The following is a 10,553-nucleotide window of genomic DNA, read 5'->3' as shown; positions in this document are numbered from 1 at the left end:
ACCCCGCATGACCTAACTGGTGGAGGTAATTGCTCAATCACAGAAACTTTAGCTTTATCTACTTGTATACCCTTATCAAATATAATATGACCAAGAATTACTCCTTCTGTCACCATAAAGTGACACTTTTTCCAATTTAAAACCAAATTGCATTCTTCACATGTTTTTAAAATATAGCTAGATTACCGAGGCATGAATCAAATGAAGACCCGTAAACACTAAAATCATCCATAAAGACTTCCATGATAGACTCTATGAAATCAGAAAAGATACTCATCATGAAACGTTGAAAGGTAGCAGAGGCATTACAAAAACCAAAGGGAATTCTACGATATGCAAAAGTACCATAAGGGCATGTAAATGTAGTATTTTCCTGATCTTCAGGGTGAATTGGAATTTAGAAAAATCCCGAATACCCATAATAACAAAAGAACTTATGCTTAGCTAAACTTTCAAGAATTTGATCAATAAAAGGGAGAGGGAAGAGATCTTTTTTAGTGGCGATATTTAATCTATGATAGTCAGTGCACATATGCCACCCGGTAACAGTTCTAGTGGGAATTAATTCATTCTTATTATTTTTTACTATAATCATCCCACCCTTTTTAGGAACCACCTGTACAGGACTTACCCACTTCGAGTCAGAAATAGGATAGATAATACCTGCATCAAGTAACTTCATAACCTCTTTCTTGACTACCTCTTGCATGTTATGATTCAACCTCCTCTAGGGTTGAATACACGGCCTGTAATTGTCCTCTAAGTATCATATGCATACAAAAATCAGGGCTAATACCTTTGAGATCATCAATACTGTACCCTATTGCCCTTTTGTGGGTTCGAATAACCAATAGAAGTTGGGAAGCTTGTGGGTCATCAAGTGCAGTACTAATGATCATAGGGTGTAATTCCTGATCATCAAGAAAAACATATTTTAAATGAGAAGGGAGAGGTTTTAGTTCAAGTTTTGATTCCTTAACTAATTTTACTACCTTCTTGCTCTCCTTAGGATCTAGTTCATCTATAGCAAGAGCTTTTTCTATGGCATCCACCTCTCTGCTCCAAATGCCTACATCACCTGTAGTAAATTCACCACAAAGGACTTCGTCCAAGGGATCCCTTGCAAGAACCTGTCGTAAGCTATCTTCACAAACAACATCCATGACATCAATAACATCAATTAAACAATAATTTTCCTCTAACATAGGACCTTTCAAAACCTTCCCTAAATTAAAAGTGATATTATCATCTCCAACAAAAAGGGTTAGTTTTCCATTTTTAACATCAATAATGGCTCCTGCAGTATGGAGGAAAGGCCTACCTAAAATTATGGGAATTTGAGTATCCTCTGCCATGTCTAAAACAATAAAATCAACAGGGATAAAAAATTTACCTACCCTAATAGGAACATCTTCTAAAATACCTAAGGGGTATTTAACAGAACGGTCTGCCATTTGCAAGGTAATATTAGTAACTTTTAAATCACCCATATTAAGATTTGAGCACACAGACGATGGCATAACACTAACACTAGCACCCAAATCACACAATGCTTTATCAATGAAGAAATTACCAATATGACAAGGGATAGAAAAACTACTAGGATCCTTTAATTTAGGAGGGGATTTATTTTGCAATACGACACTACATTCCTCTGTAAAAGCTACAGTTTCTACCTCATTAAAGGCCCTTTTCCTAGTCAAGATATGTTTTATAAATTTAGCATATGCAGGAACCTGAGTGATTAAATCAGTGAAAGGAACTGATACCTGCAGATTTTTCACAACCTCTAAAAACTTACAAAATTGCTTATTAAACTTATTCCTCAAAGGTCTATTAGGGAATGGAAGTTTGATAACTAGACCCTGCACATCTCCAACCTTGTCTTGAGGCTCACCTTGCAAAGAAACAATAGAATAGTTAATTTTGTCCAGGGGCCCTGCAGGGTTAGTAACATTAGCACTTGGTACAAGGGAATTAGGATTAGCAATTGTTCTTGTAACAGGTTCATCATCTTTGGACATAAAAGGCCCATCATAGTGTGAACCACTCCTCAGAGTAATTGCATTAGCATGATCTGTGGGGTGTACTGGCTGTGATGGTATAGCTCCCTGCTGGCAAGTTTGTAGAGTAGAGCAATCTAATTATCAATGATTTTATTATGTGCTAAGATTGAATCAATTTGTGCGTCCCTACTCTGCATGTGCTTTTGCATATTAGCTAGCATCGCTCTAATTTCTGACGAGGCAGGGTCAGTGCGTGGAGGTGGAGTTGGTTATTGGGTCCTTTGGTGAGGGGTTTAGTTGCATTTTTGATGTGGTTGTGATGGTGCTTGTGGTTGTGATGGTTGTGGAGTTGTTGGGTTTTGTATATTGGTGCTCCGGTAAGATAGGTAGGGATGATTCCGGAGGCCAGGATTATAGGTGTTGGAGTATGGGTTAATTTGTTAATAGGCTTGGAATGCATTAACTTGCTCCACAAAACTCCTACAATCTTGTCCCCAGTGACCTATAATTCCACAATTTTCACAAAAAGCTTCACTAGTGTTATTATTAACAACATAAACATTAGCTAAAGTAGTAGGATAAACAATACTAAGATTATCTAATTTTTGACAAATAGAAGTTAATTGAGCTTACACAAAATATACGGAATCGACACTGTGTTTCCCTTTGTTTGCAAAGCCTCTAGGATTCCCGTATTGGGAATTGTGAATTGCCATCTCTTCGATAATTGTTCCTGCTACATCTACTTGAAGATTCTTAAATCTTCCATTAGCTGATGAGTCAAGAATTGATGTAGATGAATTTCCAAGCCCATTGTAGAAGGCTTGGATTATCAGCGACTACGCTAATCCATGATGGGGACATTCTATTTCTAAAACCTTAAATCTTTCCCAAGCATCATATAAACTTTCATCGGCTTCTTTGGTAAAATTTTAGATTGAACTCCTTAATAAAGTTGTCCTCTCTGTAAGGTAATATTTATTATAGAAATTCAATGTAAGAGTATCCAAGTCAGCAATACCAAGTACATTTCTATTTCAATCCATTATACCATAATTTAGCTTTACTACACAAAGAAAAGGGAAAAAGAATCTCCCTGATTTGGTCGTGAGTGATCCGAGTTTGCCTAATAGTATTGCAATATTGAAAGAAATCTAAAATATGAAGATTTGGATCTTCACCCTTAGCTCCGCCGAATTACTTCCTTTCAGTCATAGTAATAAACTGCGTTTAATCTTAAATTCCACTCCCTCAAGATTAGGTGTAGGAGCAAGATGAGGAAAATCTTGCAGGGACGGATGCAAATAATCGCTAACCTTGCAAGGTAGAGGAGGTGGTGGATTTTCCATCTGTAATTCAGGTTCTAAAGAAACTTGTGAATCACTAGAATCGGATGGGGGTTCCAAAGGTGTATTACCCTCGGAAGTAGCTCGTATCTGTCTAGAAAAATTCTTCTGTCTATGAAAAGATCGTTTGATTTCAGGATCGAATGGAATGTAACCTGATCTAGAAACCCTGGGCATAAACACAAAACTTAACAAACAAATATGAAAAATTTGTCCCAAAGAATTTGCGTTCTCTTAGACGGGAGAAAATAATTTAGACTACAAAAACAATTAGAAATAAAAATAAAACCATCTCCCCGGCAACGACACCAAAATTTGACAAGTTAAAGTCGTATCATCTAATAAAAAATAATTCCTAAATCCTCTAGCTAAAGCAGATAGGGAAGTAGGGTCGAATCCACATGGAAACAAGTCTTTCTATTCCTAATTAATTAAAATAATCTAAATTATTATGTAACTAAATTATAGATATGATGAATTAAACTAAGGAGAATAAAATTAGGAAGAAATCAATAAATTAAAGCCTAGGGTATAGGTTCACCAATAAACAATATTGTAGGGTAAAACATAACAATTAACACCAATGCAATAATTAATTAGATTATAAACGGCTTTTGCTATGTATTACAATAACAGGATTAATCTACCGGTATTAAATCGCATCTCTCGAATCTTGACTTAACCATTTATAAATTAATCTGCCAAAATATCAATTCTCATCTCTTGATTCTCGAATTAATATTGCACAACTCATACAATTAAATCAGGCCTAATCTAATTGCATAGCATTAAATCAATCAATAGGAAATTAATCAAGCATTGATAATCAACAATAATAAATTACCCTTTCATATTATTTATGGATCCCCACAACCATGGAAAATAATCTACTCAGACATATTTAAATCTAAACTAAATAAAGCAATTAAACAAGACATGATAAATCAAAGCAAATAAATTACCGGAAATAAAAAGTGAAGAAATTGTTACCAAAATTAACAGAAATAATGAGTTGCATAAACCAAGAGTTGTAGAGAGAGAAACAAGAGAGATATCTAAGCTTAAAACTAAGTATGAGAATTTTAGCTAATGGAAGAGATAATTGTATAGAGCTAAGAAAAACTTATTTATACAAAAGCTTAAAAAAATCCTAATTAAAATCTAAGAAAAAATCGCCGAAAACGCTCTTAGAAACACACGCCCGGTCAGGGGAACCTTCCCTCGTGCCTGGTCGGCCGAGCCTTCGGGCGAGCTATCACCTGGTCAGGCGAAGCCTTTTGGACAAGGGTGGACTTTCAACTTGGACTATTTCTTGGCCCAAGTCCATATTTCCTCTTCGGGGCTTGATCACTCGGTCCATTGCCTCGGTTTCTTCTATGCCGAGCCCTTAGTCACCGGCTTGAGGATTCTAACCGGCCTTGAGCTACGAAAGATGGTCTTGTTTTTCCAATGCTTGTAGCAGCTCCAAATAATTCCGAGAAAATGTCCAAAATCCGCAATTTCCTATAAAACAACATTAAAACTACGAAAACACTAGAAAACACATATTAGTAATAAAAATTGCTCTAAAGAGCCAAAAATACTCCTAATTATGACCAAGGGACGGGGTAAATCACTATATAAAATAGACATATCAAGTACTGTAAATTATTTTTTGTTTAAGGGCTGCTCGCACTACCGATATACTAAAGGATTTCGAGGCTTACACCTCTTACAAGACCTAAAAAAAGCTTTCAATATGACCTTTACTCTATCAAGTAAGAAAATAGGAATTACCTTAAAATCTAAGCCTTTTAAAGTGCCAGTAGTTGTAGTTGTGGGTAGGGATCTCGTTCTTATCGCTCCGAGTTGTGATCTATATGACCTCCGGACGGTACAAAGTAAACTTATTCCGAAGAGGCAGGTAATAACCTTACTTTGTTCAACGGGGGCCCTACGTACTTGTCTAGCCCAGGACAACTGAGATCTTCCGTTCTATGTGTGTGGGAACAACACAAACAAAGAAAAGTCTAGTTTAAATTCAGGCACGGCCCGCTTGTCTGCTACTAGGTCGGGGAATGCGCAAGTCGAGGGCGCCGCTATGCCCCTTAATCATATCGAATGGTCCTTCGACCTTCGTTTGATTTTTGCGGCCGGCATAGATCTCATGAGACCCGCCCACTATTACTACGAAAAAAGAGCCTTGCCCTTTTCCTTCGCTATTAGGAGAGTAAGCTACTTCTATTAGTGAAGGACCTTGATTCGAATTTATCGTGTCATGTGCAACGTCCATCAATAATGGTTCATTAATGTCCATTGATTTAGACTCCTTCCCTCTTCCCAACAACGAAAAAGAGCGAGAGGCGAAGAGAAAACTTAGAACGGAAACGGAAGTCTTTTTACTCCCCAGTCTCTCTTGAATAAAGCTCGCCAAGGCGATCTGGGCAGGTGGACCGGGTCTTTCCCTGTTGTTTTGTTTCTGACACGAAAAAGATGCACAAAAGAAGTATGCCCAGCGCGTAGAAGATCCATTGATAGTTTTTGTTATCTCGGTAGGGAACTTTACGATCTTTTCCCCTCTTGTATTGAATCAATAAAAAAGTAGGTCAGTTACTACGACCTCTTATTGTTTGATCCAATATTGACCAAGGACGAGCCCCGACTTCCATAAGTCCTTGGTTTGACCTCCTTGACAAGGGTCACCTTGCTTTAAGAAAGCGGAGCAGGGCCAATTTATCATACTTGCTTAGTGTGTCCTCCTTTCATCGAGTGCTCTTCCCGGTTCACCGGGCTGTTAGCCTACCAAGAACAAAGAGAGGAAGCGTAGCAAAGTAAAACTAAAGCTAAAATTATGAATTACCAACTAAAAATATGAAAAACTCGTAAAAACCAATCGAGAACTAAAGTGAATTATAAAAATGGAAAATCAAATAAAACTAAAAGAATTATATGAAAATGATGAAAAAAAATAAAGAAAATGAACCTAAATCTCATTCTTTTGAGCGCCATAAACGACGCTCTTCAAATTCCCCCAAGCTAAACTTTTGCTCGTCCTCGAGCAAAACAAAATCAAACCCAAGGGAAAATGATGACACTACTTAAGCAAAGAAAGAAACAAGAAAATTAGAGAAGATGAGAGTATACACTAACTCACTTTCGTAGGAATCACGGTCAATTTTAGCAACTAAAGACAAGCCATTTAAACCCCTAGATCGCTCTAGAGGGCAAGTGATGCTCTCGTAAAGGTTTCCAAAGAGGTTAACCTATAACTCTTTTTATTAAAAAGGAGGCAAAGTAAAAAGAAAAGAAAAGAAAAAGTTTAAAACCTTGAAAAGAAATGCTTATACAAAGGCCTTTTGCACATGATCAAGGCACAAAGGATATCAAGCTTTCTAAAACAACAATGGTAAGCATGTTCTAAGATATTGAGGGTTGATTGAAACATAAGGGTATGCTAAGCGTAGAGAACTAATGAGGTGCATTCCACTTTCATCCCAACCAATCTAACCGCGTTCTCCCTAATGGCTTCGAATCTTCCCTTAGTAAGCGTCTCTATGGTTCCACGACGGAACCGGAAAAGAATATAATTTGAGGGTTCTCGACATCTCGACCTTGCATCCTTTTTCTTTAGGCTTTAACTCATAATTCCCTCCCTCGGTGTATGACTCAAACACTAGGTCGAAAGGACTTTCCCAAAGGTTGTAACGTAAGGGCAAAAGGTTAGGGGTAGGCTTAAAATATAGAATTTGGTGGTACACCTAGATTATGAAGCAAAGGTTGGCCAAACCTCAACACCAAAACCAAGAAGGTACCAAAAAAAACAAACTAATACCCCCAAGATTATTCAAAGCTATATCCACAAGCATATATACAAAAAGCGTAAACGCTTCTCCCCCAAGCTAAAAGGAAGCATTGTCCTCAATGCGAGAAAAGGGAAAAGAATCACATCAAACTATGTTTTGAATTTTTCATTTTCTCTCTTTTTTTTATGTAATTTTCATTATATCAAAGCAATTGTCCTCGCCTCTTTTAACTATGGACGGCTTTTTCGATATATTGCATTTATTATGTCCTTGCCTTTTTTTAACTTTGGAAGGCTTTTTCGATTATATTCATTTGCCATTATTCACAATATATACAAAAGACGAGTTCGCATACAAATAAAACCAATTTCCAACTTTATAGACCACAAACTCCAAAAGCATGACCATTTGCTTCACAAAAACCAATAATGGAATGAAAAGAAACAAAAGGTTCAAAGTTCTAAAGATGTGGCTTGAAAAGAAGGGGAATGGCTCAAATGGTTAGCAAGATGGCAAATGTAAACCCAATGAACTAAAAAGAAAGAATAAAATCCTAGAAATGAAAAATTACCACCCCGAAAAATGGCCTTTGTCCTTCCTTGTTGGTTCGTTCTCGTGTTTGAGAATTATGAGTCAAGATTCAAGATTAGGGATGCAAAGGTGGAGGATCCACGCCGCACAATCAAGAGTGATGAAAGCTTGAAAAAGAGAAACCTCACACGGTTGTAGCAAAAACTTACTAAAGGTGTCAAATCCACCAAAGGAAGCAACTCCGTCTTACCACAAACCAAAAGAATCCGGCTTCAAGGCCCCAAAAGGTCTAAACTGCTACCTTAGCATACCCTATCCTAGAATCAACCAAAGATACTCTCAAATCATGCAAACCATTGTATTTAGGAAGAAAAATAGCCAATGTGCAAGTTCAAGTGGTATTAAATCCAAAGTAAAAGCAAAAACATTTTATTCATATTCAAAAAAACAAGGTTTTTTTTTTCTTATTATATATATTTTTTTTATTTTTTTTAATTTTTTTTTTAAGAGAAAAGAGATAAAAAGAAAAGAAAAGAATAAGAAAAAGAGAAAAAGGAAAAGATGAAGGAAGAAGAAAACAAAAGAAAAAGAAAAAGAAAAAGAAGAAAAGGAAAATGAAATGAAATGAAAAATAGAAAAGTATAGGAGAAGTAGAAAGCAAAAAGGAAGTAATGCTAACACACATAAATCCTAATCAACAAACAAGTGAACATTCGGCCACAACGCCAATGTTCCCAAACACACTAGGGTGTTAAAAAGCAAACAACCTCGAACCATTCAACTTCACCTAGAACTAATCCTAGACAAAGCAAACAAGAAAAGGAAAAGAAAAGAAGTAGAAAGATTTCACCGGGCGCCAAAGCTATTGCACATTAAACAAGGTGAAAGAGCACCTTTATGAATTGTCGAAATCCAAAGCATAAGCAATAGAGCAAGGTGAGAAATAACAAAAAAAACTATACACAAAGAAAATTGTTAGAAACTTCAATACAAAAGAAAAGAAGAAAATAGAAAATAAAATGTAGGAAAATAAAGAAAAAGCAAGTAATAGCAGCAGCAAGGGTTAGAATAATCAGACTAAAATAGTATCAGGAGATAAGAAGTCAGACAGTCATCATCAGGAATCATCATAATAAAGACACATAGAAACTCAACGGACAACAATTAGCAAAACAAACAACAAACCAATAACCGGGCAAAGAAATCAGTAGAAATACAGCAGCATCATCATAAAACCGAACAACAGAAAGATTAATACCAAAAACATAGGAGACCAGGAATGAACTACAAAAGCAGGGGGGAAATATGGTAAAGCATAGAAACAAATGCAGAAAGCACCCCCAAGCTTAGACTGGACCACCCCCCTAACTCTAAACCTAAAGACATATAGGCAAACGAGAAACATCATATAAAGCACATAAGAAGGGGGGGCCATGGTAGTATCACTCCGCACTATGGTAAGGGGTAGAATGAGAACTCCCCTCACCGGTCTCCATCACATGACTAGAGCTAGCCATCTCACTCACGTCCATGGGAGCCTTACCCCTTAACCTACCATTCCTCCTAGCTTTATCATCCTCAAAATAATGAGACCAATCATCTAAGACCGGGTCACCCGACCTACCCCACCGCCCAAAAGTCTCAGGGTCCGGAAAAGGCGAAGGATTAGCCGGATCATATGTATAATCACAACCACCAGGCCGCCGATAGTCGTAAGTGGCCGGGGTGGTGCCTATGATAGAACTAGGGAGGAAAATGAGGGCCCTCCCAATAAGGGTAGCAAGGCCGAGGACCAATGGTAGGATCAAAAGGTTCCCACTGAGGAATAGGTCCTTGTTAGACCGGGAGATAAGGGTAGTTCACATAGGGCTCGATTTCCCCCCCTCCGAACATGCAAATCGTACAATTGATTTGTATGATAGTCATAACCAAGATTAGAGGGTTGCATAGAAGGCATAGAATATAACACATTAGCAATAGAATCAAGCTTAGCATGAATGGTTGACAAATCAAAAGTAGAAGGAGTAGAAGAGGGGGAAGGAATAGGTGTACCTTTCGGTTCAACTGTGGGAATAGTTTGAACATTCAATGAGAGAGCATTGGTCGAGCGGCCCCTTGTATGATTTGTCCTACGTCGAATAGAAGGGTAAATATCTCGCATTGGAGGCCTCCAAGATAAGGAGTCTTTCTCTCTTGGTCGGGTGGTTGCCTCTTTGCATGGGATTAAGAACCATTCTTTAACCCGAGAAACTTTCCAAATGAAGACATCATCCTTCTTCATACGATCGAGGAACTTTTGGTTCACAAGGGCGGAGATGTTGAGGAAATGAGAAGAGATTTTTCTTGAGGATCAATAATTGGGGGAAGCTCATTTAACAAAGTCTTATAGTCGTCATTGATGCAAAGAGCTAAGATAGAAATCATCCCTCCCAATTGGATGCTCCCCGATAGGCTAACTCCATCACGAATATCCAAGAGTCGATTGATGAAGTGCTCTGTAATATCCATCAACTCAATCTCAAAGTCATTTTGGTCGGCTATCCACAACCAACAAAGCTCCTCTCGAGAGATAGCTCCCAAAGAGTCTTTGGAGCAGAGAGCGTAAGTGAGGAGACTGTTGAAATATCGCATAGCCGGATGAATCATGGAGGCGGTCTTGGAATTTTGAGGCTCATACTTCCCTTCCTCCGAGATACTTCTCCACCAACGTTGCTCATTATATCCATGATCCTTTGCCATTCTACCATGTGCCGGGTAGATACATTGTTCCGCATCCACGGCCCAAGGAAACTTGAAGTAAGAACATAGCTGAGAATCCGTCAATGAGTGATCATGATTGAAAAGTTGGAAAGTCAAAATCCTTGAGGAACCGTCAATCGATTCTCGGA

General features: G+C 37.8%; 1 non-coding gene across 1 annotated transcript; it reads left to right on the top strand.

Moving 5' to 3' along the window:
- The first annotated feature begins 2,852 nt into the window (after positions 1–2,852).
- Positions 2,853–2,963, top strand: LOC145590310 (small nucleolar RNA R71). The gene has a single exon (XR_014101941.1). It is a non-coding gene; the product is annotated as a small nucleolar RNA R71 (small nucleolar RNA).
- Positions 2,964–10,553: the final 7,590 nt, after the last annotated feature.

The sequence above is a fragment of the Chenopodium album genome, chromosome 17 (genome assembly GCF_948465745.1).
Source record: "Chenopodium album chromosome 17, dcCheAlbu1.1, whole genome shotgun sequence".
NCBI lineage: Eukaryota > Viridiplantae > Streptophyta > Magnoliopsida > Caryophyllales > Amaranthaceae > Chenopodium > Chenopodium album.
Note: the sequence above shows the minus strand (reverse complement) of the source record. Positions and strands in the feature narration are given on the sequence as shown.